The sequence below is a fragment of the Microcebus murinus genome, chromosome X (genome assembly GCF_040939455.1).
Source record: "Microcebus murinus isolate Inina chromosome X, M.murinus_Inina_mat1.0, whole genome shotgun sequence".
Classification (NCBI taxonomy): domain Eukaryota; kingdom Metazoa; phylum Chordata; class Mammalia; order Primates; family Cheirogaleidae; genus Microcebus; species Microcebus murinus.
In genome coordinates, this window is record NC_134136.1 from 43,752,325 (window position 1) to 43,775,998 (window position 23,674).

Below are 23,674 nucleotides of genomic sequence, written 5' to 3' on the forward strand. Positions count from 1 at the left end.
CTTTCTTAAATCATTCCCTTTACTCATAGCTTCAGCTAGCACCTCTATTCTTATGGCTCCTAAAACTGAAACTCCCCCTGGACTTTCACCAAAGTTATGTACATGTGTATCTTACTGCTCATGATCCATTGGGCTTTCTTCAATGGCTGTGTCTTAAATCTATTCCCATATAATGTTTATTAAATAAACAAACAAATGTTTATCAAGTACTAGTAAGTGCTAGGGGCAGCTTTAGGTCTTGGAGGGTATATATTGGAAATGAAACAGATAAGGTTACTCAATGAAGCTTAGTGGGGAAAGATGTAAAACAAACAGAAAAACAAGTCAATAAATCTGCAATTTTTAATTGAGAAAAGTTAATTACAGATTCAAAGTTAGAGTCTGACAGCTATAAGAGATGCGACCAAATTTCAATATTTTCTTTCTATTTTCTATTTTAATTTTAATGGTCCAAAGAAGATAACTTACTTTCCCAACTTTACACAGCCAACCCTAGATATATATGGAGGTCTCAACTCTCAAATGAGGAGGATTTTGCTTACACACCATTCTGTTGCCTATTCATTTAGATAGTGGCTCATCATCTCAGATACAACATATCTTAACAAATATTAGTTGAAAAACAATACATTCCAGGACTTATATTAAGTTCTAGGGATAGAGTGATGAAAACATCTTCAACACCATCAAAAACAGCAAATGCAAGTTGTGCTAGAGAGGATGAATCTTAACAGAGATTTCTCTGTTTTACCAAAACTTTTACAGAACCGTTTTTTGATTTTGTTGATTCTCTCTTTTCGTCACTCTTGAGTATTAATTTATGTTCTCATATCTACTAGATATTTGTTCTTTCCTTTTTACAGTTCTTGAAGTTGACTGTATTGTACTATTTTAACCAGTTTAATTTGACTGTTAATACAAATTTTATCTTTAAGATCCTAAATTGGAAGAAAAATTAAATAAATATTTTCTTTTATTTGCAAGTTTAGCTTCATCTACAATCTGAAATGCAGTGTTTTTATTATTGTTCAGTCATAAATATGTTCTCATTTTATTATGACTTCTCTTTGAACCAAAAATTATTCTTTCATTCTTAAATTTTTTATTTTAATTTCTAAAATATATGGGGGTGGTTGCTCTCTTTTTATTGGTGTTTAATTTTATCATATAGTCATCAGAAAAAGTGGGCTATATATCATATTTTTAGACATGTTTTATGACCTATACATGGTCAATATTGTGTTACATGAATGTATATTCTCTAAATGATGGTTGTGAACATATATTTTGATAAACCTTGTTAATTGTGTTTTCATATCTTCATTTGTATTTTGTCCATGTAGTCTATCCATCTCAGGGACTGGGGGAACTGTGATAAATATTCCAGTTTAATTATGTATTGTCTATTTAACTTTGTAATTCTCTACATTTTTTTCTATATTTTAAACCTAACTTACTATGGCAGCTTGTTATATTTCCTATATCTTGCCTTTCCTCATATAACCTTTTGATTTGCTAAAATGCAAATTTGAGTACATTGCTCTTCTGCACAGAATTCATTAATAATGCATTATTTGTCAATGCATCAATGTTGAATACTTTACTACAATATCTATGTTTAGGTTATCCTATTTCCACCAACATCTCTTCATAAAATTTCTGTATGATTTGGTCTTCCCTCACACCAATTTCATCTCTAACTCCATGTTGTTACCAAATGTAGGAATGCCCTCCCTCCTATCCCTTATTCATGTAATTCCTAACTATTCCTTAAGAACATTTCATACAGAAAACCTTCCCATTCATCCCAACCTGTATTTATCACTCCCTTCTCAGACTTCTAAGGGTCTAAAAATAATTTAATAGTTACCTGATATTAACTAGACTGGAAAATCTACAGGGAGAAGTTGCATCTCATACATAACAAGGTATACCACATACTAGAAAATTAATCCATGCTGTTTTACAATATTTTTAATTTATTTTTTTATTTCAGCATATTATGGGGGTACAAATTTTAAGGTTTCTAATCCCCTTGCTCCCCTTCCCTCCACAAGTCTGAGCTTCAAGTGTGACCATCCACCAGACGATGCATATCTCACTCATTATGTATGTATATATACACCCATTTGTCCCCCCTCCCACCTGCCCAATACCCAATAAATGTAATTCCTAAGTGTTCACTTAGGTGCTGATCAGTTAATACCAATTTGCTGGTGAGTATATGTGGTGCTTGTTTTTCCATTCTTGGGATACTTCACTTAGTAGTATGGGTTCCAGCTCTATTCAGGAAAATACAAGATGTGCTATATTGCTGTTGTTTCTTAGAGCTAAATAGTACTCTATGGTATACATATACCACATTTTATTAATCCACTCATGAATTGATGGGCACTTGAGATGTTTCCACAGCTTTGCGACTGTGACTTATGCTGCTATAAACATTAACGTACAGGTGTCTTTTTGTAGATTATCTTTTGTTCTTTTGGGTAGATGCCCAGTAGTGGGATTGCTGGATGAAATGGTAGATCTACTTGTATCACTTTAAGGTATCTGCATATTGCTTTCCACAGAGGTTGAACTAGTTTGCAGTCCCACCAGCAGTGAAGGAGTGTTCCTATCTCTCCACATCCACAACAACATCTATTTTTTGGAGAATTTTGATAAAGACAATTCTTACTGGAGATAAGTGATATTTCATTGTACTTTTCATTTACATTTCCCTGATGATTAGAGATGTTGAGCATTTTTTCATGTTTGTTAGCCTTTATTCTGTCTTCTTTAAAAAGTTTCTGTTCATGTCCTTTGCCCACTTCTTGATAGGGCTGTTTGATTTTTTCTTCCTGATTTTCATGAGTTTTAAGTAGACTCCAGTTATCATCCCCTTATCAGATGTGAAGGATGCAAAAATTCTGTCCTATTCTGTAGGTTGTCTGTTTGTTCTCATGACTATTTCTTCCTCTATGCAGAAGCTTTTTAATTTGATCAGGTCCATTTATTTATTTTTGTTGCTGCTGTGATTGCCTTTGGGGTCTTTTTCATAAATTCTTTGCCTAGGCCAATGTGTAGGAGAGTGTTTCAAACATTTTCCTCTAGGATTCTAATAGTTTCATACTTTAGGTTTAAGTCTGTTACCCAGCGTGAGTTGATTTTTGTGAGAGGTGATAGGTGTGGATCCTGCTTCAGCCTTGTACATGTGGCTATCCAGTTTTCCCAGCACCATTTGTTGAATAGGGATTCTTTTCCCCAGTGTATGTTTTTGTCTGCTTTGTCAAAGATTAAATGGATATATGAAGGTGGTTTTATATCAGGGTTCTGAGTTCTGTTCCACTGGTCAATATTCCTACTTTTGTGCCAATACTAAATTGATTTGATTACTACCGCTTTGTAATATAGTGCGAAATCTAGCATATTGATGCCTCCCATTTTGTTTTTATTGGCTAGTATTGCTTTTGATATACAAGGTCTTCTCTGGTTCCAAACGAAGTATAAAATTGAGAAAAGACAGATTCTAGCATAAATTAGAGGAAAGAAGCAAGAAGACGAGCATACAGCAGACGAGGGCCGGAAGGAGGGGTACCTGAGACCCCGGGAGACTCCACGGGAGGAGGCTGCGGAGGACAACTGGAGGCTGAGACCACCGGAGCAGCCCAGAGACCAACGGCAAAAGTAAGTGGATTTGCTGTTTCTCCTCCCCTGCATTTGGGACTGCTGGTGGGCTCCACAGCGGGTGGAGAGAACTGCGGACATCAGCCCAGAGACGGCCGCCGCCAGCCAGCGGTGAGCCTGTAGCAGACGTGGCACCAGGTTCCCAACTTCCTCCGGGCACCTCCGTGTGCACAGACCCGAGCAGCGTGGCAGGCGCCATATTGCCTCCTCCTCCACTCCGCCGACCCGACCCACGGCTGCCAGAGACACAATACAGCCACCAGCCAGAGGCACCTCCAGGGAACGGGACCTTCCCTTTTGGGACCCTACAGCTGACTCAGGGGAACTCAGACTGTGAGTTCCCTACCCGCCCTCCCTCCCAGGTGCTGCTGGCACCGTGTTCCCAGGAGAACGGTGCCGACTCAGAGGCTGAGAGACATAGACCCAGCTTGGGCTCCCTGTGGGTGAAATGGGACTGGAAATCCACTCCCTGGTGGTGATACAGTTTGAACTCTGGGACCCAGAGGTCGGACCAGCAGACCAGATCCCCTGCACCAAGGGCTGCATTGCCCGGGGCACAGAAGGGTCATACGTGAACAGCCTACTGAGGTGTGTGTGCATCCAGGGGCGGATCGGGATCCTAGAGGGCAACACGACTCCTAGGAGGAGGCCGTGCGCCCAACCCAGGTGGCGTTCCTGTGCAGGGAACCTCCCCGCCGGCATCACAGTTTGGGGAGCCCTGGAAGCTTGTGGTCTTGCCTGCTGGCAGAGGCCCAGGAGTAGCTGTGGAGTTGGGGAGGGTGGAAAGAAGCAAGGCCCACTCCAGACTACAGGTCTCAGACAGCCCCACCCCCACACCCAGACTTTCTGGCTGAGCGGGACCATTCCAGCCCCGCCCTGACAGCTTTCCCTGGAAGCAGAGGACAGAACTTTGACCCCTGCTAACTGCCTGAGGGCAGGATTACCCAACCCAGCTCCGCCCAGAGCAAGAGCTGTCAACAGGACACAATATCAACAGTATAGCCTGTTCCTCCAAGCAAACGCCACCTACTGACAGGGACGGCATCTTGCACAGCCTTTCCACGGCACCCACTGACTCAATATACAGGGAGTGGTCCAATTTCACCCACAGACACCATCTAACGCCTCAGAAACTAAACAAGGTGTGTGAATAGCCAAACAGTAACTTAAGGAGAGAAACAACAACTGATCGTCATGGGAAGAAATCAGCGAAAGAACTCAGGAAATATGAAGAACCAAAAGGAAAAAACACCCCCAAAGAGGAGCACCAGCCCCCTAGAAACGGACACCAACCAAAATCAGGCAACCAATATGACAGAAGAGGAATTTCATATGTGGATCATAAGAACACTCACCCAGCTGCAACAACAACTCAATAACCAACACAAGGAAACCACAAAAAGCCTCCAGGATATGGGAAAAGAAATAGACACAATGAAGAAAAGTGTAACCGAACTCTTGGAAATGAAGAATCAATTCAAGGGACTACAAAATACAGTGGAATGTCTCAAGAACAGGGTAGATCAAACAGAAGAAAGTATCTCAGAGCTTGAAGATAACACCCTCCAATTAAGTAAATCAGTCACAGAAATAGAGCAGAGAAACAAGAGAAAAGAGCAAAGCCTACAAGAGCTGTGGGATTATGTGAAGAAACCTATTGTGAGGGTCATAGGGTTACCAGAAGGGGAAGAAGACAACACTCAAGGGTTGGACAAGCTGTTTGAAGATACAATAGAGGAAAATTTCCCATGCCTTGCTCTAAATCTTGATATACAAGTTCAAGAAGCTCAGAGAACCCCTGGGAGATTCAACGCAAACAGGAAGACGTCACGACATGCAGTCATCAGACTGACCAAAGTATCAACTGAACAGGCCCTTCTAAGAGCTGTAAGACAAAAGAAGCAAGTAACATACAAGGGAAAGCCAATTCGAATAACATCAGACTTCTCTAATGAGACTTTACAAGCAAGGAGAGACTGGGGCCCCATTCTCACTCTTTTGAAACAAAACAATGCCCAGCCTAGAATATTATTCCCTGCAAAGCTAAGCTTCGTATATGAAGGAGAAATAAAAACATTCTCAGACAAGCAAAGGCTCAGAGAATTCACCAAGACAAGACCAGCCCTATAAGAAGCACTTAAAACAGCGTTACGCACGAAATATCATAATAATAACTCACGAATATAAAAACAACCAAAACCCAAAGATATTAAAGGCCAGATATTACAATGGCTCAAGACAGAACTCATAGAAACAACATCCAACCCAACAGAATGATCAGTAATCTACCTCACCTATCAGTTCTCTCAATAAATGTGAATGGTTTAAACTCTCCACTCAAGAGACATAGGCTGGCTGAATGGATAAGAAAATACAGGCCAAGTATATGCTGTCTTCAGAAAAAACATCTAACCTGCAAGGATGCATATAGACTAAAAATAAAAGGGTAGAGATCAATATTCCAAGCAAATAGAAGCCAAAAGAAGGCTGGTGTGGCAGTTCTAATTTCAGACGATTTAGTTTTTAAACCAACAAAAGTAGTGAAAGAGAAAAAGGGTCATTATATAATGGTGAAGGGCACAGTTCAACAAGAAGAGATAAAAATTTTAAATATATATGCACCCAAATTAGGGGCACCCAGATTCATAAAGCAAACCTTACTGGAGCTAAGCAAATGGATTAATAGCAACTCCATAATCGTCGGAGATTTCAACACCCTACTGACGGCATGAAACAGATCCTCCAAACAGAAAATTAATAAAGAAATAATGGACTTAAACAACTCTAGAACAATTGGGTCTGACTGACATTTACAGAACATTCTACCCAAAATCCACTGAATGTACGTTCTTCTCATCAGCACACGGGACATTCTCTAAGATTGACCATATCCTAGGACACAAAGTAAACCTCAAGAAATTTAAAAAAATAGAAATCGTACCAAGTACCTTCTCAGATCACAGTGGAATAAAACTAGAAATCAACCTTAACAGAAACTCACATTTCTACACAAAAACATGGAAATTAAACAACCTCTTACTAAATGATTACTTCATAAATGAAGAAATCAAGACGGAAATAAAAAAATTCTATGAAGAAAATGACAATGGAGAGACAAGTTATCAACTGCTCTGGGACACAGCTAAAGCAGTTCTGAGAGGAAAGTTTATCTCCATAAATGCCTATAACCAAAAGACAAGAAGATCACAAATAGACAATCTAATGAAACGACTCAAAGAGCTGGAAAAAGAACAGCAGACCAACCCCAAACCCAGCAGAAGAAGTGAAATCAACAAGATCAAATCAGAGCTAAACGAAATAGAAAACAGGGAAGCTATTCAGGATATTAATAAAAAAAAAGTTGATTCTTTGAAAAAATAAACAAAATTGACACACCATTGGCTAAGCTAACGAAAAGCAGAAAAGAGAAATCTCTAATAAGCTCCATCAGGAATAAAAAAGGAGATATCACAACTGAGCCCAAAGAGATACAAGATACAATTTATGAATACTACAAAAATCTTTATGCACACAAACTGGAAAATGTGGAGGAAATGGACAAATTTCTAGAAACACACAGCCTCCCTAGGCTCAACCAGGAAGAAATAGATTCCCTGAACAGACCAATCTCAACAGCTGAAATAGAAACAGCAATTAAAAATCTCCCTAAAAAGAAAAGTCCCAGTCTAGATGGCTTCACACCTGAATTTTACCACACTTACAAAGAAGAACTAGTACCTATCTTGCAGAAACTATTCCACAACATTGAGAAGAACGGAAACTTCCCCGACACCTTTTATGAACTGATAATTACTCTGATACCAAAACCAGGAAAGGATGCAACAAAAAAAGAAAACTACAGACCAATATCCCTAATGAATATAGATGCAAAAATTTTCAACAAATTCTTAGCTAACCGAATCCAGACACTTATCAAAAACATAATCCACCACGACCAAGTGGGCTTCATCCCAGGGATGCATGGATGGTTCAACATACATAAATCTATAAATGCAATTCACCACATAAACAGAAGCCAAAACAAAGACCACATGATTCTTTCAATAGATGTAGAAAAAGCTTTTGACAAAATTCAACACCCTTTCATGATAGGAACACTTAAGAAAATAGGCATAGAAGGGACATACCTAAAAATGATACAAGCCATATATGACAGACTCATAGCCAACATCATACTGAATGGGGAAAGGTTGAAATCATTCCCACTTAGAACTGGAACCAGACAAGGCTGCCTACTATCTCCACTTCTGTTCAACATAGTGCTGGAAGTCTTGGCTACAGCAATCAGACAGAAAAATAGAATCAAAGGTATCCAAATAGGGGCAGAAGAGATCAAACTTTCACTGTTTGCTGATGATATGATATTGTATCTAGAAAACCCCAAGGATTCAACCAAGAAACTCCTGGAACTGATCAATGAATTTAGTAAAGTCTCAGGATACAAAATCAATACACAGAAATCAGAGGCATTCATATACGCCAACAACAATCTAATTGAGAACCAAATCAAAGACTCAATTCCCTTCACAATAGCAACAAAGAAATTAAAGTACCTAGGAATATATTTAACCAAAGAGGTAAAAGACCTCTACAGGGAGAACTATGAAACACTGAGGAAGGAAATAGCAGAGGATGTAAACAGATGGAAATCCATACCATGCTCGTGGATCGGCAGACTCAATATCATCAAAATGTCTATACTACCCAAACTGATCTACAGATTCGATGCAATACCTATTAAAATCCCATCAGCATTCTTCACAGATATAGAAAAAATAATTTTACGCTTCGTATGGAACCAAAGAAGACCCCGAATATCAAGAGCAATTCTAGGCAACAAAAACAAAATGGGAGGCATTAATATGTCAGATATCAAACTCTACTACAAAGCTGTAGTAATTAAAACAATATGGTATTGGCACAAAAACAGGAATATTGACCAGTGGAACAGATGTGAGAATCCTGATACAAAACCATCCTCATATAGCCATCTAATCTTTGACAAAGCAGACAAAAACATACGCTGGGGAAAAGAATCTCTCTTCAATAAATGGTGCTGGGAAAACTGGATAGCCACCTATAGAAGGCTAAAACAGGACCCACACCTTTCACCTCTCACAAAAACCAACTCACGCTGGATAACAGACTTGAACCTAAGATATGAAACTATTAGAATTCTAGAGGAAATAGTTGGAAACACTCTCCTAGACATCGGCCTGGGCAAAGAGTTTATGAAGAAGTCTCCAAAGGCAATCACAGCAGCAACAAAAATAAATAAATAGGACATGATCAAACTACAAAGCTTCTGCACAGTCAAAGAAATAGTCATGAAAGTAAACAGACAACCTACAGAATGGGAGAAAATTTTTGCATCCTATGCATCCGATAAGGGACTGATAACTAGAATATACTTGGAACTCACGAAAATTAGGAAGAAAAAATCAAATAACCCCATTAAAAAGTGGGCAAAGGACTTGAACAGAAATTTTTCTAAAGAAGACAGAAGAATGGCCAACAAACATATGAAGAAATGCTCAACATCTCTAATCATCAGGGAAATGCAAATCAAAACCACAATGAGATATCACTTAACCCCAGTGAGAATGGCCTTTATCAAAAAATCTCCAAACAATAAATGCTGGCGTGGTTGCGGAGAGAGAGGAACACTCCTACACTGCTGGTGGGACTGCAAACTAGTTCAACCTCTGTGGAAAGCAATATGGAGATACCTTAAAGCTATACAAGTGAATCTACCATTGGATCCAGCAATCCCATTGCTGGGCATCTACCCAAATGATCCAATGATACTCTACAAAAAAGACACCTGCACTCGAATGTTTATAGCAGCACAATTCATAATTGCAAGGCTGTGGAAACAGCCCAAGTGCCCATCAATCCAGGAATGGATTAATAAAATGTGGTATATGTATACCATGGAGTACTATTCAGCTCTAAGAAACAATGGTGATATAGCACATCTTATATTTTCCTGGTTAGAGCTGGAACCCATACTACCAAGTGAAGTATCCCAAGGATGGAAAAGCAAGCACCACATATACTCACCAGCAAACTGGTATTAACTGAGTAGCACCTAAGTGGACACATAGGTACTACAGTAATAGGGTATTGGGCAGGTGGGAGGGGGGAGGGGGGCTGGTATATACATACATAATGAGTGTGATGTGCACCATCTGGGGGATGGTCATGATGGAGACTCAGACTTTTGGGGGGAGGGGGGGTAATGGGCATTTATTGAAACCTTAAAATCTGTACCCCTATAATATGCCGAAATAAAAAAAGAAAGATTGAAAAAAGAGAAAAAAAATTACTTTTTCTAGGGTACTCAGGAAAATAGGACAGTAAAGGTAACCCCACGGACTCCTCCTCCCGGAGAAGGAGACATAGATCTTTGTGTCCTACATGCGAGAGGATGTCTCCAATACAAAGACAGCATCAAGAATCTGTAGAGGTTCAGTGCGGGACTCTCATAAACGGAAAAACAAGGTGATCGGGAGATATGATCGCGTTCTCTGGAGAGTGCAAAGCAAACAATAGGGTGTGTGGGAGGGCGCCGGCCCGCCAGGCCAGGGGGTAGTGGGATCAGACCCACAGGAGAACTCCTTGCTTCCCCATTGACATCCACACCCACCTAGCAAGGGACGTGTCTGAAAGTGGTGCGAAATTGCAGCAGGAGAAGAGGGTGCTGGAGAGTGTGGTTAATGGTGGAAAACAATGTGGACTCCCCTGAGCCCCGTGCCAGGACAGCTCCAAGACAAGAGGAAACTGAACTGAGCTAATAGGGGAGGCAGCTGGATGTCTTGCCTGTGGTAACCAGTGGGACTAAGTGAGGGGATTTAAGCTGGAACTGCCCCAGGCAAATAAGACTACACAGGCTGGGTCAGTAAGATTGAGGGCTATGGCTGAACTGGTGGTCAGGCAGGTAGCAGAGAAGAGACTACAGGGAATCCTGTTGACTCAGGCTCCCAAGCCGGCACCTGCTGCACCCTAAACAGTCACCCCTGTGATGGTGCCCTGTGAGTGGGCAAGTGGTTGCCATTGAGGGGGTCCACAGCCCAGCTGTCATACAGTATGGTGGGCAAGCTCCCTCCCCCGCCCAGCCTAGAGTCTCTCCTGGCAAATCCCACCCCTACACAATCTGCGATTGGCTTGCCAGGCCTGGCTCCATCAAGGAACTACTGAGAAGTCTAACAGCCAAGGGAGTTACAGCCACTGGTGCACCGGGTGCAGGGCAGACTGAGGAGATACCTCCTACCCCCAGCCCACATCTCTCTTGCTGAATGTGGTAGGATCAACCCCTGGAGGTGGGGTGAGACAAGAAAACCCACTGTACCCCAAATCTAGGGAGAACTCGCTGTAACTACCCCTCTCAGGGGAAACTTCCAAGTGTGGTGGAAGAGCTCTCCCGAGTGGCTGATTAAAAAACTACAAAAGAGAGGACACCTGAGCTCCAGCAATTGATCCAGATGGGGAAGACCCAGCGTAATTCAAAAAATCATGCCGAAATTAAAAAAAAAAAATCAAACTGAACATTCTACCCATAGGAGATACACCAGCTCTCAAGAAACGGAGTCTGAACAAACCCAAAACACTAAAATGACAGAAGAAGAATTCCAAAATTGGATTGAAAGAAAGCTCTATGATATGCAAGAAAAAATGGATAACCAAAAAAAGAAACTACAAAAAAGATACAAGATGTGGAACAAAGATTCACTAAGGAGATCGAGATCTTGAAGAAGAATCAATCCGATATCCTGGAAATGCAGAATTTATTCAGGGAAATTAAAAATACAGTGGAAAGCCTCAAAAATAGGGTAGACCAAACAGAAGAAAGATACTCAGAGGTTGAAGACAACACATTCAAATCAAATAAGTTAATCACAGAATTAGAAATGAAAAATAAGAGACATGAGCAAAGCGTACAAGATTGTGGGATTATATGAAGAAAAATAACCTGCAGGTCCACTGGATTCCGGAGAAGGAGGAAAAAAAACCCAAGGGTTGGATAAGCTATTTGAAGATATAATTGAGGAAAATTTCCTAGGTGTAACAAGTAACCTATGATTAGAAATATAAGAGGCTAAAAGGGCTCCTGGGAGATACAATGCAAACAGGAAAACACCACGGCATGTAGACATCAGAATGGCCAAAATAACAAAAGAGACCCTCCTACAAGCTGTAAGGTGAAAGGAGTTACACACAAAGGAAAACCAATCTGAATAACATAATATTTCTCAAATGAAACAATACAAGAAAAGAGACTGGGCCCCATTCTCACTCTTTTGAAACAAAATAACGCCCAGCCTAGAATCTTGTACCCTGCAAAACTAAGCTTTATATATGAAGGACAAATTAAGACATTCTCAGATAAGAAAAGTCTCAGAGAATTTACTAACAAGACCAGCCCTACAAGAAGTACTCAAAACAGTGTAATGCATGGAACACCATAATACAAACTCATGAATATAAAAACAACCAAAACTTAAGATTAAAGGACAGATATTAAAATGACTCAAGAGAGAAATCAAAGGAATAACATCCAACACAACAGAATGAACAGTAATCTCCCTCACCTATCAGTTCTCTCAATAAATGTGAATGGCTTAAACTTTCCACTCAAGTGACATAGGCTGGCTGAATGGATAAGAAAATACAGGCCAAGTATCTGCTGTCTTCAGGAAACACATCTAAACTGCAAAGATGCAATAGACTAAAAGTAAAGGGGTGGAAATCAGTATTCCAATAAAGTGGAAGACAAAAGAAGGCTGGCGTGGCAGTTATAATCTCAGATGATACAGATTTTAAACGCACAAAAGTAGTGAAAGACAAAGATGGTCATTATATAACAGTGATGGGCACAGTTCAACAAGAAGAGATAACAATTTTAAATATATATGTACCCAACGTAGGTAGACACAGATTCATAAAGCAAACCTTACTGGATCTAAGCAAATTGACTAACAGCAACTCCATAATCACCGGAGATTTGAACACCCCACGGATGGCACAGGATAGATCCTCCAAACAGAAAATTAATGAAGAGATAATGGACTTAAACAAAACTCTAGAACAATTGGGTCTGACTGACATTTATAGGACAGTCTACCCCAAATTCACAGAATATACATTCTACTAATCAGCTCAAAGGACATTCTCTAAGACTGACCATATACTAGAACACAAAGTATGCCTCAAGAAATTTTAAAAAATAGAAATCACACCAAGTATCTTTTCAAATAACAGTGGAATAAAAGTAAAAATCAACCCTAACAAAAATTCACATTCTACACAAAAACTGGGAAATTAAACAACCGCCTACTAAATAATTACTTCATAAATAAAGAAATCAAGTTGGAAATAAAAAAATTCTATGAACAAAATGACAATGGACAGACAAGTTATCAAATCCTCTGGGACACAGCTAAAGCACTACTGAGAGGAAACTTTATTTCCATAAATCCCTATAACCAAAAGTCAAAAAGATCACAAATAGACAACCTAATGAAACAACACAAAGAACAGGAAAAGAAGAACAGACCAACCCCAAACCCAGGAGAAGAAGTTAAATTAACAAGATCAAATCAGAACTAAATGAAATTGACAACAGGGAAGCTATACAGGAGATTAATAGATCAAAACGTTGGTTCTTTGAAAAAATAAACAAAATTGACAAACCGTTGGTTAGGCTAAAAAAAGCTGAAAAGAGAAATCTCTAATAAGTTCCATCAGGAACAAACAAGGAGATATCACAACTGATATCAAGGACATACAAGATATAATTTACAAATACTACAAAAACATTTATGCACACAAAATGGAAAATGTGGAGGAAATGGACAAATTTCTAGAAACACACTGCCTTGCTAGGTTCAACCAGGAAGAAATAGATTCCTGAACAGACCAATATCAAGAGCTGAAATAGAAAGAGCAATTAAAAATCTCTCTAAAAAGAAAAGTCCCAGTGCAGATGGTTTCACACACTAATTTTACCACACTTACATAAAAGAACTGGTGCACATATTGCACAAATTATTCCACAACATCGAGAAGAATAGAAACTTCCCGGACACCTTTCATTAAGCAAATATTACTCTGATACCAAAACCAGGAAAGGATGCAACAAAAAAAGAAAACTACAGACCAATATCGCTAATGAATATATATGCAAAAATTCTCAACAAAATTCTAGCTAACCGAATCCAGATGCTTATGAAAATAAAAGTAATCCATCAGGACCAAGTGGGCTTCATCCCAGGGATGCAGGGATGGTTCAACATACATAAATCTTTAAATGAAATTCACCACATAAAGAGAAGCAAAAACAAAGACCACATGATTCTTTCAATAGATGCAGAAAAAGCTTTTGATGAAATTCAACACCCTTTCATAATATGAACACTTAATAAAATAGGCATAGAAGTGGCATACCTAAAAATGATACAAGCCATATGTGACAGATCCATAGCCAACATGATACTGAATGGGGAAAAATTGAAAGCATTACCACTTAGAAATGGAAACAGGCAAGGCTGCCCACTATCTCCACTTCTATTCAACATAGTGCTGGAAGTCCTGGCTACAGCAAACATACAGGAAAGTGGAATTAAAGGTATCAAAATAGGGGCAGAAGAGATCAAACTTTCACAGTTTTCTGATGATATGATATTATATTTAGAAAACTCCAAAGATTCAACCAAGAAAATCCAGGAACTGATCAATGGATTTAGTAAAGTCTCAGGAGACAAAATCAATGCACAGAAATCAGAGACATTCATATACACCAACAACAATCTAATTGAAAACCAAATCAAAGACTCAATTCCCTTCACAATAGCAACAAAGAAAATTAAAGTACCTAGGAAAACACTCCTACACTGCTGGTGGGACTGCAAACTAGTTCAACCTCTTTGCAAAGCAATATGGAGATACCTTAAAGTGATACAAGTGGATCTACGATTTGATCAATTACTGGGCATCTACCCAAAAGATCAAATGACACTACAAAAAGACACCTGCACTCGAATGTTTATAGCAGCACAATTAATAATTGCAAGGCTGTGGAAACAAACCAAGTTCCCATCAATACATGAGTGGATTAATAAAATGTGGTATATGTAAACCATGCAGTACTATTAAGCTCTAAAAAACAATTATGATATGACACACTTTATATTTTCTTGGTTAGAGCTGGAACCCATACTACTATGTGAAGTATCCCAAGAATGGAAAAACAAGCACCACATGTACTCACCAGCAAACTGGTATTAACTGAGCAGCCCCTAAGTGGTCATATAGGAACTACATTAATTGGGTATTGGGCAGGTGGGAGGGGGAGGGGTAGGGTATATACATACATAATGAGTGAGATGTGCACCATCTAGGGGATGGTCACAATGGAAACTCAGACTTGTGGGGGGAGGGAGGGCAAGGGCATTATTTGAAACCTTAAATTTTAACCCCAATAATATGCTGAAATTAAAAAAAGAAAAAAATTATATTTTCTATATCTGTGAAGAATGATGTTGGGATTTTATAGGGGTTGCATTGAATCCGTAGATCAGTTTGGGTAGTATAGACATTTTAACAATGTTGAGACTGCTGACCCACGAGCATGTTTTCATCCTCTGCTATTTCCTTCCTCAGCATTTCACAGTTCTCCCTGTAGAGGTGTTTTACCTCCTTAGTTAAGTATATTTCTAGGTACTTTATTTTCTTTGTTGCTATTGTGAAGGGTATTGAGTCTTTGATTTGGTTTTCTGTTTGTTTGTGTTTGGTGTTTATGAATGCCTCTGATTTCTGTGCATTCATTTTGTATCCTGAGAGTTTGCTAAATTCATTTATCAATTTCAGGATTTTCTTGGTTGAATCTTTAGGATATTCTAAATATATATCATATCATCAGCAAACAGTGAAAGTTTGATTTCTTCTACCCCAATTTAGATACATTTAATTCCACGTTCATGTCTGATTGGAATAGCCAGGACTCCCAGCACCATGTTGAATAAAAGTGGAGATAGTGGCCAACCTTGCCTGGTTTCAGATCTAAGCGGGAATGTTTTCAATTTTTCCCCACTCAATATGATGTTGGCTATGGGTCTGTCATATATGGCTTGTATCATTTTTAGGTATGTCTCTTCTATGTCTGTTTTATTAAGTCTTCTTATCATGAAAGGGTGTTGAATTTTGTAAAATGCTTTTCCTGCATCTATTCAACGAATTATGTGGTCTTTGTTTATCCTTCTGTTTCTGTGGTGAATCAAATTTATAGATTTGCATATGTTTTTCATAAATTATATCTTGTATATCTTTGGGATCAGTTGTGATATATCCTTTTTTGTTCCTGATGGAGCTTATTAGAGATTCCTCTTTTCTGCTTTTCGTTAGCTTAGCCAGTGGGGTGTCAATTTTGTTTATTTTTTCAAAGAATCAACTTTTTGTTTTATTAATCTCCTGAATAGCTTCCCTGATTTCAATTTCATTTAGTTCTGATTTAATCTTGTTGACTTCACTCTTTCTGCTGGGTTTGGGGTTGGTCTGTTCTTCTTTTTCCAGCTCTTTGAGTTGTTTCATTTGATTGTCTATTTGTGATCTTTTTGACTTTTGATTATAGGCCTTTAAGGAGATAAACTTTCCTCTCAGAACTGCTTTAGCTGTGTCCCAGAGGATTTGATAATTTGTCTCTCCATTGTCATTTTCTCCATAGAATTTTTTTTTCCATCTTGATTTCTTCATTTATCAAGTAATCATTTAGTAGGAGGTTGTTTTATTTCCACGTTTTTGTGTAGAAATGTGAGTTTCTGTTACAGTTGATTTATACTCTTATTCCACTGTGATCTGAAAAAGATACATGGTATGATTTCTATTTTTTTAAATTTCTTGAGGTTTACTTTGTGTCCTAGGATATGGTCAATCTTAGGAATATCCTGTGTGCTGATGAGAAGAACGTATATTCAGTGGATTTTGGGTAGAATGTTCTGTAAATGTCAGTCAGAACCAATTGTTCTAGAGTTTTGTTTAAGTGCATTATGTCTTTATTAATTTTCTGTTTGGAGGATCTGTCTTGTGCCGTCAGCGGGGTGTTGAAATCTCCAGTGATTATGGAGTTGCTATTAATCCATTTGCTTAGCTCCAGTAAGGTTTGCTTTATGAATCTGGGAGCATCTAAGTTGGGTGCATGTATATTTAAAATTGTTATCTCTTCTTGTTGAACTGTGCCCTTCACCATTATATAATGACCCTCTTTCTCTTTCACTACTTTTGTTGGTATAAAAACTAAATCATCTGAAATTAGAACTGCTACGCTAGCCTTCTTTTGGCTTCCATTTGCTTGGAATACTGATCTCCACCCTTTTATTTTTAGTCTATATGAATCCTTGCAGGTTAGATATGTTTCCTGAAGACAGCATATACTTGGCCTGTGTTTTTTTATCCATTCAGGCAGCCTATGTCTCTTGAGTGGAGAGTTTAAGCCATTCACATTTATTGAGAGAACTGATAGGTATGGTAGATTACTGTTCATTCTGTTGGGTTGGATGTTGTTGCTTTGATTTCTCTCTTGAGCCATTGCATTATCTAGCCTTTAATCTTTGGTTTTTGGTTGTTTTTATATTCGTGAGTTTTTATTATGGTGTACCGTGCGTAATACTGTTTTGAGTACTTGTTGTAGGGCTGGTCTTGTCTGGGTGAATTCTCTGAGACATTGCTTGTCTGAGAATGTCTTTATTTCTCCTTCATATATGAAGCTTAGTGTTGCAGGGAATAATATTCTAGGCTGGGAATTGTTTTGTTGCAGAAGTGTGAGAATGGGGCCCCAGTCTCCTTGCTTGTAAAGTCTCATTAGAGAAGTCTGGTGTTATTCGAATTGGCTTTCCCTTGTATGTTACTTGCTTCTTCCATCTTACAGCTCTTAGAAGGGCCTCTTTAGTTGATATTTTGGTCAGTCTGATGACTGCATATCGTGACGTCTTCCTGTTTGCATTGAATCTCCCAGGGGTCCTCTGAGCTTCTTGAACTTGTATATCAAGATTTTGAGCAAGGCCTGGGAATATTTCCTCTACTATATCTTCAAAAAGCTTGTCCAACCCGTGAGTGTTTTCTTCTTCCCCTTCTGGTAACCCTATGACCCTCACATTAGGTTTCTTCACATAATCCCACATCTTTTGTAGGCTTTGCTCTTTTCTCTTCTTTCTGTGTTCTATCTCTGTGACAGTTTTATTTAGTTGGAGGATGTTATCTTCAAGCTGTGAGATTCTTTCTTCTGTTTGATCTACCCTGTTCTTGAGACTTTCCACTATACTTTGTAGTTCCCTGAATTGATTCTTCATTTCCAGGAGTTCAGTTAAACTTTTCTTCATTGTGTCTATTTCTTTAGTGAACTTTTGTTCTAGGTCCTGGAGGCTTTTTGTGGTTTCTTTGTGTTGGTTATTGTGTTGTTCTTGCAGGTCGGTGAGTGTTCTTATGATCTACATACGAAATACCTCTTCTGTCATTTTGGTTGCCTGATTTTGGTTGGTGCCCATTTCTAGGGGGCTTGGGCTCCTCTTTGGGGGTGTGTTTTCCATTTCTTTCTTCATATTTCCGGAGTTCCTTCGCTGATTTCTTCCCATGTTGATCAGTTGTTTTATCTTTTCATTAGGTTTTTGTTTGGGCATTCACACACCTTGTTTATTTTCTGAGCCGGTAGGTGTTGTCTGTGGGTGAGATTCGACCACTCCCTGTATAGTGAGTCAGTAGGTGTCATGAAAAGGGTTTGCAGGATGTTCTCCCTCTCAGTAGTTGGCACTTGCTTGGAGGAACAGGCTATGCTGTTGATTTTGTGTCCTTTTATCAGCTCTTGTTCCTTTATAGAGAACTCTAGTGCCTGAGGTGGTGAGTGGGGCCCTGGGACTTCCAGGAGTGTCTTTTTCTCCCCTTCAGTGAGGGCTAGTCTAGGAGAGAGTCTGGGCAGAGCTGGGTTGGGTAAGCCTGCCCTCAGGCACCACCAATGTTGTTAGCAGGGGTCAAAGTTCTGTTCTATGCTTCCAGGAAAAGCTGACAGGGAGTTGCTGGAATGGCCCCGCTCAGCCAGAGAGTCTGTGTGTGGGGATGGGGCTGTCTGAGACCCGCAGTCTGGAGTGGGACTCACTTCTTTCCACCGTTTCCAACTCCACGGCTACTCCTGGGCCTCCTCCAGCAGGCCAGACCACACGCCACCCGGCCTACCCTGGCTGTGATGCTGGCGGGGAGGTTCCCTGCTCAGGAACGCCACCTTGGCTGGGCACACGGGCTCCCTTTGGGGGGAGGGTTGCCCTCTAGGATGCTGATCTCCCCCTGATGGCACACACACCTTAGTAGGCTGTTCATGTATATCCCTTCTGTGCCCCGGGCAATGCGAGGCCTCGGTGCATGGGATGTGGTCTGCAGGTCTGACCTCTGGGTCCCAGAGTTCAAACTGTATCCCCACCAGGGAGAGCAGTGCCAGTCCCAATTCACCCACAGTGGGCCCACACTGGGTCTATGTCTCTCAACCTCAGGGTCTGCCCCATTCTCCTCGGATCACCATGCCAGCAGCACCTGGGAGGGCTAGCGGGTAGAGAGCTCTCAGTCTGAGTTCCCCTTAGTCAGCTGTAGGGCCCCAAAAGGGAAGGTCCTGTTCCCTGTAGGTGCCTCCGGCTGGTGGCTACATTGTCTCTCTGTCTCTCTGGGCAGCTGCGGGTAGGGTTGGGGAAGGGGAGGAGGAGGCAATATGGCGTCTTCCATGGGGCTTGGGTCTGTGCACATGGAGGTGCCTGAGGGAGTTGGGAGGCTGGTGCTGCATCCACTACTGGCTTACCGCTCACTGGTGGCGGCCATCGCTGAGCTGGTGTCCGCAGGTCTCTCCCCTCACTGGGGAGCCTACCAGCCATCCTGGATGCAGGGGAGGGGAAACGGCCGATTCACCTACACTTCCCGCTGGTCTCCAGGCTGCTCCGGGGGTCCTAGATTCCAGTTCTCCTCCATGACCTCCTCCTGTGGAGTCTCCCATGTTCTCAGGTACTCCTCCTTTTGACCCTCATCCAATGTAGGCTCGTCTTCTTGCTTCTTTCTTCTAATTTCTGCTAGAATATGTCTTTTCTGCAGAGACACTCTGTCTGGCAGTGTTTCTCATCTGCCATCTTCCCCTAGAAATATTTTTAATTGCTGTTTCAATTTCAGTACTTGATATTTGTCTCTCAGGAATTATATTTCATCCAGGTTGAGCCTAGGGATGCTATGTGTCTAAGAATTTGTTCATATCCTCGACATTTTGTAGTTTTGGGACATCAAGATTTTTTAGTATTCATAGATTTTATCATGTATCTCCATGGCATCACTTTTAATTTCTCCTTTATTTTCCTTATTGAGCTTATTAGAGATTTCTCTTTTCTGCTTTCATTAGTCTAGCCAAAGGCATGTTAATTTTGTTTATTTCTTCGAAGAACCAACTTTTTATTTTATTAATCTTCTGTATAGTTTCCCTGTTGTCAATTTCATTTAGTTCTGATTTGATATTGTTAATTTCACTTCTTCTCCTGGGTTTGGGATTGGTCTGTTCTTCTTATTCCAGCTCTTTGAGTCGATTCATTAGATTGTTTATTTGTCATCTTTTTCACTTTTGATTATAGAGATTTATGGAAATGAATGTTCCTCTCAGTAGTGCTTTAGCTCTGTCCCAGAGGATTTGATAACTTGTCTCTCAATTGTCATTTTGTTCAAAGACTTTTTTGCTTTCCATCTTGAGTTCCTCATTTATGAAGTAATCTTTTAGTAGAAGGATGTTTAATTTCCACATTTTTTGTGTAGAAATGTGAGTTTCTGTTAGGGTTGATTTGTACTTTTATTCCACTGTTATCTCAAAAAATACATGGTATTATTTCTCTTTTTCTAAATTTTTTGAGACTTCCTTTGTGTCCTAGAATATTGTCAATCTTAAGAATGTCCCATGAGCTGATGAGAATAACATATATTCAATGGATTTTGGGTAGAATGTCCTGTAATGTCAGTCAGGCCCAATTGTTCTAGAGTTTTGCTTAAGTCCATTATTTCTTTATTAATTTTCTGTTTAGAGGATCTGTCCTCTGCAGTCAGTGGGTTGTTGCAATCTCCGGTAATTATGGGGTTGCTGTTAATCAATTTGCTTAGATCGAGTAAGGTTTGCTTTATGAATATGGGTGCATCTAAGATGGGTGCATATATATTTATCATTGTTATGTCTTCCTGTTGAACTGTACCCTTAACCATTATATAATGGTCCTCTTTGTCTTTCACTACTTTTGTTGGTTTAAAAACTAAATTATCTGAAATCATATCTGCCACACCAGCCTTCCTTTGGCTTCCATTTGCTTAAAATACTGATATCCACCCCTTTAATTTTAGTCTATATGCATCCTTGTAGGTTAGGTGTGTTTCCTGAAGACAGCAGATACTTGGCCTGTATTTTCTTATCTATTCAGCCAGCATATGTCTCTTGAGTGGGGAGTTTATACCATTCACATTTATTGAGAGAACTGATATGTGGGGCAGATTACTGTTAATTCTGTTGAGTTGGACATTGTTGCTTTGTTTTCTCTCTGGATTCATTCTGATATCTGGCCTTTAGTCTTTAGATTTTGGGTGTTTTTATGTTCATGAGTATTTATTGTGCTGATCCACATGTAACAATGTTTTGAATACTTCTTGTGGGGCTGGTCTTGTCTTCGTAAATTCCCTCAGTCTTTGCTTATGTGAGAATGCCTTTATTTCTCTTTCATATATAAAACTCAGTTTTGCAGGGTATAAGATTATAGGATAGGCATTATTCTATTTCAGCAGATTGAGGATAGGGCCCCAGTCTTTCCTTTCTTGTAATGTTTCAGTTGAGAACTCTGGCATCATTCAAATTGGCTTTCCTTTGTATGTAACTTGCTTCTTTTGCCTTACAGCTTGTAGGAGGGTCTCTTTTGTTTATATTTTGGTCAGTCTGATGACTGCGTGTCGTGGTGTTTTCCTGTTTGCATTGTATCTCCCAGGGTCCTTTGGGCTTCTTGGACTTGTATGTCTAGCTTATTGATCAGACCTGGGAAATTTTCCTCAATTATATCTTCAAATAGCTTATACAACCCTTGCGTTTTTTTCTTTCTCTTTTTCTGGAATCTAGAAGAGCATCAGGTTATATTTCTTCTTATAATCCCACAATTCTTGTAAGCTTTGCTTGTGTCTCTTATTTTTTTTTACTGTTTCTCTGTGATTACCTTATTTGTTTTGAAGGTGTTATCTTGAATCTCTGAAATTCTTTCTTCTGTTTGGTCCACCCTATTTTTGAGGCTTTCCCCTGTGTTTTGTATTTCTCTGAATAAATTCTTCATTTCCAGCAGATCGGATTAATTTTTCTGTAAGATCATGATTTCTATAATGAATTTTTGTTACAAGTACTAAATTTTCTTTGTGGTTTCTTTGTGTTCGTTATCCATTTTTTCTTACATATCATTGAGCTTTCTTACAATCCAATTTTGGAATTCTTCTTCTGTCATTTTAGTGTTTTGGGTTTGGTTAATATCCATTTCTTTAGAGCTGGTGTATCTGTTTGGGGGGTTGTTTTCGGTTTGATTTTTCATAGTTTGAGAATTCTTTCGCTGAGCCCTTTCCATCTGGATCAGCTGTTGTTTTTTGCTATGGTACTTAAGAGAGTGTGTGTATAAACTATTTCGTGTGAGGTATATGAAGGAGGCAACCTAGCCATCCTCTCTTTTATGGTTTCTTGATCTGCCACTGGGGAGGGCTCTTTCGCCACACTTGGGAGGCTACCCCTGATGAGAGGTGTTACTTGTGAGCCTATTGTGGCCATTTGCAAGGGATTTGTTCCTTGACCATGGCTGTGACTGTTGGCCGCTGACCGGGGGAGGAGATCCAGCCCCAGCATTTTGATCAACTGGGTGACCTAAACTGGTCTGGATAACAAAGTCATTTGGCTGCCAGCTATCAATCTGTGCATAGGCCCAGCGCATTCACCCTAGATCAGGGGGAGAGTGGCTTTTGTTGTCTCACTCTGCCTTCATGGGTGGAGCCTACCACTTTCAGCATGATAGAATCAGGCTAGGGGGAGGAGGTAGCACCAGTTTGCCCTGCACACCGGTGCCCCAGTGTCTGTAACTCTTCTTGGCATTAGCCTCCTCAGTACTAGAGTTCAGAGTTCACTGATGAAGCCAGGCTTGGCCAGCCAATAGCAGGTTGTGTAAGGGCTGAATTTGTCAGGAGAATCTCTAGGCTGGGGGAGGGGATCTGCCCACTGCACCATATGACACCACAGTGGCTGGGCTATGGACCCCTTCAATGACGACCACTTGCCCACTCTCAGGGTACCAGCACTGGGGGCGACTGTTTAGGAGGTGGCAGGTGCCGGATTGTGATCCAAGTCATCTGGAAACCCCATTCCCTCCTGTATGGAGCTTTACCACCAACTCACGCCTGATCAGCCACAGTTATTGCTCTTAGTGACCCAACCTAGTCAGGCTTATTTGTCCGAGGCAGTTCCAGCTTAGAGTCCCCGCCTTAGTGAACAGCACTGTAGGACTGGCAACACTGGTTGCCAGAGGCAAGATATCTTACTGCCTCCCCTATAAGCTCAGTCTGGTTTCCTCCTCAATGTTCCCGCCCTAGCATGGAGCTCCAGAGCATTCATGGTGCTTTCCACTAATGACCACACTCTACAACACCCACAACTCCTGCCGTGATTTTGCACGCACTTCAGGAAGGACCCTGAATGGGTGGGTGTGGAGGTCAATGGGGAAGCAAGAAGGTCTCCTGTGGGTTTATTTTTATATCAGCATATTATAGGGTTACAGATTTTAAGGTTTCAAATAATGCCCTATCTCCCCTCCCCCCACAAATCTAAGCTTCCAGCATGACCATCCTAAAGATGGTGCACATCTCACTCATTATGTATGTATACATACGCTCACTTCCCCCTCTGACCTGCCCAATACCCAATAAC